This window comes from Pteropus vampyrus, unplaced genomic scaffold, assembly GCF_000151845.1.
Source record: "Pteropus vampyrus isolate Shadow unplaced genomic scaffold, Pvam_2.0 Scaffold362, whole genome shotgun sequence".
Classification (NCBI taxonomy): domain Eukaryota; kingdom Metazoa; phylum Chordata; class Mammalia; order Chiroptera; family Pteropodidae; genus Pteropus; species Pteropus vampyrus.
In genome coordinates, this window is record NW_011889143.1 from 770,041 (window position 1) to 777,975 (window position 7,935).

The 7,935-nt window shown below is 36.7% G+C and overlaps 1 pseudogene; it reads right to left on the reverse strand.

The window, feature by feature from the left end:
• Positions 1-2,373: 2,373 nt before the first annotated feature.
• LOC111731328 lies at positions 2,374-2,492 on the reverse strand (annotated as a pseudogene).
• Positions 2,493-7,935: the final 5,443 nt, after the last annotated feature.

Genomic DNA, 7,935 nt, shown 5'->3' on the forward strand with positions numbered 1-7,935 from the left:
AGGCATCCTAGCTTTTTTCCAGAACTATAATTACCCCTTCTAGAAAAGAGAAGATGCAAGGAATGACATGATAGCACAAAATAATTTCTTCTCAATAAATGGTGTTGGGGAAACTAGTTAGGAAAAACTGGTTGAGAAACTGTTAGAGAAAAATAAAATTAGACCCTTTTCTCACTCTAAATACAAAAATCAACTCAAAATGGATTAAATAAAACTGTTAAAAGAAAACATAGGTAAAAATCTTCTTGACATTAGTCTAAGAAATGATTTTTTAGATATAACCCCAAAACCACAGACAGTAAAATCAAAAATAGACAAATCGGACTGCCTCAAATTAAAAAGCTTTTGTATAGCAAAGGAAATAATCAACAGAGTGAAGAGACAATATACAAATGGGAGAAAAAATCTGCAAACCATACATGTGATAATGGGTTAATATCTAAAATATATCCAAAAATTCAATGGGAAAAACCAAATAACCTAAACAAAAACTGGACAAAAAACTGGACAAAAACTGAACAAAAACTTCTCAAAAAAAGACATACAAGTGGCCAAATGTTACATGGGAAAGGACTCCACATTGCTAATCATCAGAAAAATGCAAATCAATTCTACAATGAAATATCACCTCATAATTTTTAGAAGGGCTATTATCAAAAAGACAACAAATAACGAGTGCTGGCAAGAATATGAAGAAAATGGAAACCTTGTACTCTGTTGGTGGGAATGTAAATTAATATAGCCGTTATGGAAAACAGTATAAGGATTCTTCAAAAACTTAAAAATGGAACTATCATATCACCCCACAATCCCAATTTTGGGTATATACCCAAAGGAAATGAAATCAGTATCTCAGACAGACATCTGCACTCCATGTCCATTGCAGCACTATTCACAATAGCCAAGATATGGAAAAACCCAGAGGTCTGTCAATGAATGAATGGATAAAGAAGATGTGAAATAATAATGGCATATTATTCAGCTGTGAGAAAGAAAGAAATCCTGCCATTTGTGACGATGTGTATGTACCTGCTGGATATTATGCTATGTGAAATAAGCTAGACTGAGAAAGACAAATACTATATGATCTCACTTACATGTGGAATCTAAAAATAAAAAATCCAACTCAAAAGCAGAGAACAGAACAGTGGACACTATGAGCTGGGGAGGGTGGAGAAAAAAAGGCAGATTTTGATCAAAGGTTACAAAGATGCAGTTATGGAGGATGAATAAGTCTAGAGGTCTGATGTACAGCATGATGATTACAGTTAACAGTACTCCATTGAACACTGGAAAATATGTGAGTAGATGACATGTGATTAGTTTGCCTGCAGTAATCATTTCGTTATATATATGAACATCAAATCGTCACATAGTATGCTTTAAATATATAAAATTTTATTTGAAAATATATAAAATAAATAAGAACAAAAAAGTTATAAAAGGTAAAATATTCTCCATGCTAAGGTTGATTATGGAGATGATGGTACATTTTGTTATACTTCTAAGAAACACAGTTCGAAAGAAGACAATAGGCTAATTCGCCTCATAGGTAGCTATCTCTTTTACATACCCATGTGACCAAATATGCTGGTCATCACTCTAATTGCACCCCATACATTTTCTTTATGCTAATTATCACAGATATATTCAAATATTTATTTTGTTTTTAGTATTTGTTTTACAGTAACTACCCTGATAGTTTTTAAACTCCATGAAGTCAGCAAATATTTTTCATTTATCAATGTTGCTTCCTTGATATCTTTTACCTTTTCAATACTGAAAAAATTTTCAATTACAGTTGACATACTAGAGTATAATAGTTTCAGGTAAACAACAGTGTTAGACATTTATATAACTTATGAAGTGGTCATCCCGATAAATCTAGTACCCATCTGACACCATAGTTATTACAATATTATTGACTATATTCCCTGTGCTATATTGAACATACCCACGACTATTTTGTAACTGCCAATTTATACTCCTTAATCCCTTCACCTTTTTCACCTAACCCTCTCAAACCCCTCCAACCTAGCAACCATCAAAATGTTCTCTGTTTCTAAGAGTCTGTTTCTCTTGTTTATTCGTTTATTTTGTTCTTTAGATTCCATATATAAGTGAAACCATATATTTGTCTTTCACTGTCTGACATATATCACTTACTATAACATCCTCTAGATCTATCTATGTTGATGCAGATTTTAATATTTCATTCTCTTTTATGGCTGAGTAATATTCCTTTGTATATATGTACTATCTCCTCTTTTTTTTTTTTTTTTTTTTTTTAGGTGAGGCAACCCTTGGTTGATCTCATAGATTGCAAGGACCTTGTCAGCTTACAATCCCTTATTTTTTTACTTTTATTTTTTATGCCTACAGCATCTGGTCTTCTTAGGTGGTCTCCCATCCAAGTACTAACCAGGCCCAACCCTGCTTAGCTTCCGAGATCAGATGGGATCAGGCTTGTTCAGGGTGGCATGGCCTTAGACTGTACTACCTCTTCTTTATCCAGTCGCTTACTGATAGACACTTATGTTGCTTCCATATCTTGGCTATTGTAAAGAATGCTGCAATAAACATATGAATGCACATGTCTTTACACATTAGTATCTTGGGTTTCTTTGGATAAATATCCAGAAGTAGAATTACTGGGTCCTTCTTTATCTCTTGTTGTAACTTTTGTTTTAAAGTCCAGTTTGTCTGGTATAAGTATTGCTACCCCAGATTTTTTTCTGTTTCCTTTTTCATGAAATATCTTTTCCATCCGATTACTTTCAGTCTATGTGTGTCTTTCAATCTGAAATGAGTCTCTTGTAAGCAGTATATGTAAGGGTCATGTTTTCTTATCCATTCAGACACCCTATTTCTTTCGATTAGATCATTTAATCCATTTATATTTAAAGTGCTTAATGACATGTTCATAATTATGGCCATTTTATTATTCATATTTATGTTCGTTTTTTTTTTTTTTTCCAACCTTGTTCCTTAAAGAAGTCCCTAGAACATTTCTTGTAATACTGGTTTGGTGGTTATGAACACCTTTAGCTTTTTCTTCTCGGGGAAGCTCTTTATCTGTCGTTCAATTCTAAATGATAGCCTCACTGGATACAGTAGTCTTGGCTGTAGGTCCTTGCTTTTTATCACTTTAAATAATCTGTGCCAATCACTGCTGGCCTACAAAGTTTCTGTTGAAAAATCAGCTGACAGTCTTATGGAAACTCCCTCACAAGTAACTGTTTCTCTTGCTGTTTTAAAGATTCTCTCTTCATCTTTATCCTTTGTTTTTTTAATTATGATGTGTCTTGGTGTGGGCCTCTTTGGGATCATCTTGTTTGGGACTATCTGGGCTTCCTGGGCTTGTATGTCTATTTCCTTTGCTAGGTTAGGGAAGCTTTCCATCATTTCTTCAAATAGTTTTTCAAATTCCTTGCTCTCTCTCTTCTCATTCTGGTACCCCGATGATGTAAATATCGGTATGCTTGATATTGTCCCCGAGGCCCTTTAAACTATCATCATTCTTTTTGGATTCTTTTCTTTTTGCTGTGTTTGTTGCTATGTTATTTTCTAAATCGCTGATCCGATCCTCTGCTTCATGTAATCTATTGTTCATTCCTGCTAAGGCATCCTTCATTTCAGTTACTGTATTCTTCATTTCTGACTAGTTCTTGTTTATGTTTGTATCTCCATTTTTATGTTTCCTTTCTTTTTGTTGAAGTTCCAACTGAGATCACTGAACATCCTTATAATCAGTGTTTTGAACTCTGCATCTGGTAGATTGCTTATCTCCATTTGATTTAGTTCTTTTTCTGGAGATTTGTTCTGCTTTTATGTGGGACATGTTTCTTTGTCTCATTTTGGCTGCCACCTTGTGTTTGCTTCCATGTATTAGGCAGAGCTGCTATGTCTCTCGGTATTGGTAGTGTTGTCTTATGCAGTAGGTGTCTTGTGGGTCCCAGTGGCAGAGTCTCCCTGGTCATCCAAGTCATGTGCTCTATGTGTGTCCCTTGTGTGGGTTTTGTGTGCACCCCTGGTTTAGTGGGAGGGATGGACTCTCAGGCTAATTAGTTGTGAGGACTGGCTGTGACTCCAGCGGAGAAGCTATTGTGCAGAGGCTGACACTATGGATGAGGATTCACTTTAGTGGGACTACGTGCCTACTGAGCCTGCCCTTTGGGTGTGTCCCTTCCAGAGGTGACTGGGTGGTGCTCTGGTGTTGTCTGAAGGTGGCCACTGGATGTACTGGTTCTGGAGGCGCTCTACCACAGACTAAGGTCAGCCACTATCTGTGTCCTGCCTGGGGCCACTTGGTATGAGCTACAAAGTAATATGTAGATGGTTGCCACTTGTGCTGGGCTTGGAGGTACCTGGGAGAGGCTAAACTGCAAACTGAGACTGGTTGCCACTACTGCCTGGCTTGGGGCTGCTTAGCAAGAAATAAGGGGCATGCCAAGACCAGATGCTGCTTATTTGGGGTTTGTGAACCTTGAGAGATTTTAAGAAAGTCCACACCATGAGCCAAGACAGGCCATTTATATTGAAGCCAGTGGAAATAGCTTGGGTGGGACCACAAGTTGAGTGGGCAGGAGTCTCAAGGAATCACCAGGGCAGGGGGAACAGCGTTAAACAGGTTGATGGAGATTCAAATACAGTGCTTGCCTGTGTCTGCGTGCTGGGTGGGGGAGGTCTCAACAAATGAACAATGGCTTCCTTCAACACTTTTGTCTGGGAGAAAGCTGCCCCTCCAGCCTTCACCTGAAGCCAGACATTTTAGTTCCTCCTATATATCCGTGACATCATTTGAGCCGTTGCCCCAGTGCTGGAACTCAGAGCAAGTATGACTCTCATCAAGTAAATTCATGCATGGACCCTTTAAGAGGAATGCCTAGGACTTAGATGTCCTCCATCTCTCTCAGTCACAATCTCCACTGGTTTTCACAGCCAGAAGTTGTGGAGGCTTCTCTTCCTGGCACTGGAGTGCTGGACTGGGGAGTCCAGTGTGGGACTGGGACCCTTCGCTTCTCAGGGGGACCTCTGCAGCTGAGATATACCTCCCAATTTTGAACCTCCACATATGAGTGTGGGACCAGCCAATTCCGTGTCCCTGTCCCTCCTACCAGTTTCCATGTGGCTTCTCCTATGTGTCCTTAGTTATAACTTGTGTTCAGCTAATCTTCAGGCGATTCTCAATGAAAGTTGTTCTGTGGTTTAGTTGTAATTTTGATGTGGTCGTGGGAGGTGGCAAGCACAGCATTTACCTACTCCACCATCTTGATCAGAAACTTCCTTGATATCTTTTGAATCTGTCTTCCCCTTAGTCTCCACTGTAATAAGTCTACTCTAAGCTATCTTTCCATTGGTCAACTGAAAAAAACTCTTAACTGGACTCCCTAGTTGTATGCCAGATCCTTCAATTTACTTTTCTGTTGCAACTAGTGTTTCAAAATACAAAGATGGGTATGTCAACTTCATGTTGAAAGTCACTAGTGGTTTAACACCGTTAAAAAACAAAATTCTTAGTTAATTCTTAGATCATGAACTACAAAGTGCTGTATGGTACGATCTTCCTTTTCCTTTCCAGCCTCCTTTTGCAGCACTCTTATCTTCACCCTCTACACACCAGTCGCTAGCCTTATTTTAGTTTCTTTAATGTATTATTCTATTCTGTGATCGGGTCGTCATACATTCTGTTTCCTTCATCTGGAATGTTCCCAAATATCTATGCCCTTTACCTAACCAGGCCTCTCCATGTTTTAGGTCTCAGATAAAGTAACATTTCTTCAGGAAAGCTTTCCTTGGCCAACCTTCCTCTCTAGTATAGGTTAGAATTATTTTTAATATGTTCCCTATAACCATGTTCTTGACATTAATGATTTTTTTCAGGTTGAAATGATATACTAAGTAGTACATTGCAAATTTAAGATAAGGTACACGAGAATCTTATCTTCTGAGTCATGCGTTCTAGGTGTGTCTGTTTTTGCTCAACAGGTTGCCAACGTTTCCTAGCATAATGTGCAGCACATAGCTGATGATCAACAAATATTTCTGAAAGAGGAAAAGAAATAATGCACTCGAGTATAATTTTTAAATAGTCTCATAAACATAGGAGAATTTTCTATAATCCCCTTTTAACCTAAAGTTGAATACTTAGATGTACTATTTTAATTAACTTCCTCTACAATTATAAAAGAATAGTAATATCACTATTGTACTTGGTGACGGCTTTTTATGAAAAAATATTGAAACATTAGGGTTATATTATAACCTTGTGATGAAACCAAATTAATATGTTCTACATCTTGATCTCATCATCAAGTCATTTAATTTGAATAATGAAATGTCTCCACAGAGCCAAGGCTTTATTCCATATTCAAATATCTGCCTATGGAAGAAGGGTATGCATATCTATTCAAATGATATCAAAGAGTTAGGTGGTATTATCGGCTATGTTGAGAAATTGATTCCTTGATCTATTGTGATAGAAAATGTCCTTAGAGACTGTTTTTACAGTTAAAAGCATTGGGACAGTCTTAGCAGCAACAAAGCACTTTAATTGCTGTTTTTTTAAATATGAACTCTCTCAGACTTCTCTTAGCTAAAACGACAATGAGAAAGAAAATTATTTACTTAATTACACATACTGCACCTTGTTCTTATTCTTGAATGAGATAAAACATGTAGGCTTGTTTAGGATTATAGACAGAAAGTATGGATGCTACTAGTGCTGATACTACTATAGCCTCAGGCTAAGCCAAAAGAGAGTCAGAGCAAATTAAATTACAACATAGAACATAAAATTCATGCAGGGCACAATATTCACAAGAAAAAGTAAAATAATTTATATGAACATTGTGGACTGTTAACATGTAAAACAAAGCATCAAAAATAAGGAAAATAAGAAATTTCTTTCCCTCTTTCTAATGAACATGGATTCTACTACCCCTAAAGTTCTTATTTTGGGGACAGAAGATTTCAAACTTGCATTCACTTGGCTTTAGAATGAACTTTTTATCTCCAAAGGCCTTATTTTAAAAACACGAAACTTTCTTATAGCCACCTTCATCTCATCCTACATCTATCTGTCCATCTATTTTGATCCATCCCTCAAAATAGACCATTCATGATACTTCCGTAATCAAATCCTTTCAAGGATTTCCCATAACCTTCCAGATTAGTTTAAAAATTTTTAGGACATGTAAGTTTTTCAACATAATTTTCAAAGTGTTCTAAGATCTGACCTCAGCTCAATTCTTACCACCTCAACATTCAAATGGATACAAAAAGTGAATTCTTTAGAGTTTCTGAATAGATCTTTTTGTTCTCTTACTTCTCTGCCTTTGTGCTGGGAATATTCTTTCTTCTGAAGTTAATTCTTGCTAGTCTTAAAAGAACAATTTAAACAAGAACCTCTTTTACTATCTAAAAATTTTTACTCGGTACTCCCATTTTGGGTGAGGTGCCACCCACATGCTCCAAGGTCAAAAATGAAAATAAATAAGCTTTATTTCTTTAAGTACGAGGAAAAATATTGCTATTAAGGATTTTTTAAATGGAACTATATATAGAATTAAATAATATGACTTCATAGTGGAACTGAAAAGGCAATACATGTCATCTACTCAGCAAGGTTTTACCAAAGAAAAGTTACTCCCACAGTGTCAGATGGCCATATTGGCAGGGTTGATATGTTCTAGAAGGCCACTAGACTGAGTAAATTACAGTTCACCTCCGCAGGGAACCAGAGCAGCAATTTCCTCCATAGTAACCATAGGAACCGGTCATTCAATGAATAGAAATAGAGATAATGATGGTGGTGAGTACTCTGGTTGTAAATACCACTGTATATGTTCATTTAATACACTGAAGTTCTGGAATTAACTGATAGTAAGACTGTAATCTCTTTTCTCCAAGGACCCAACACCTGCATTGGAATGT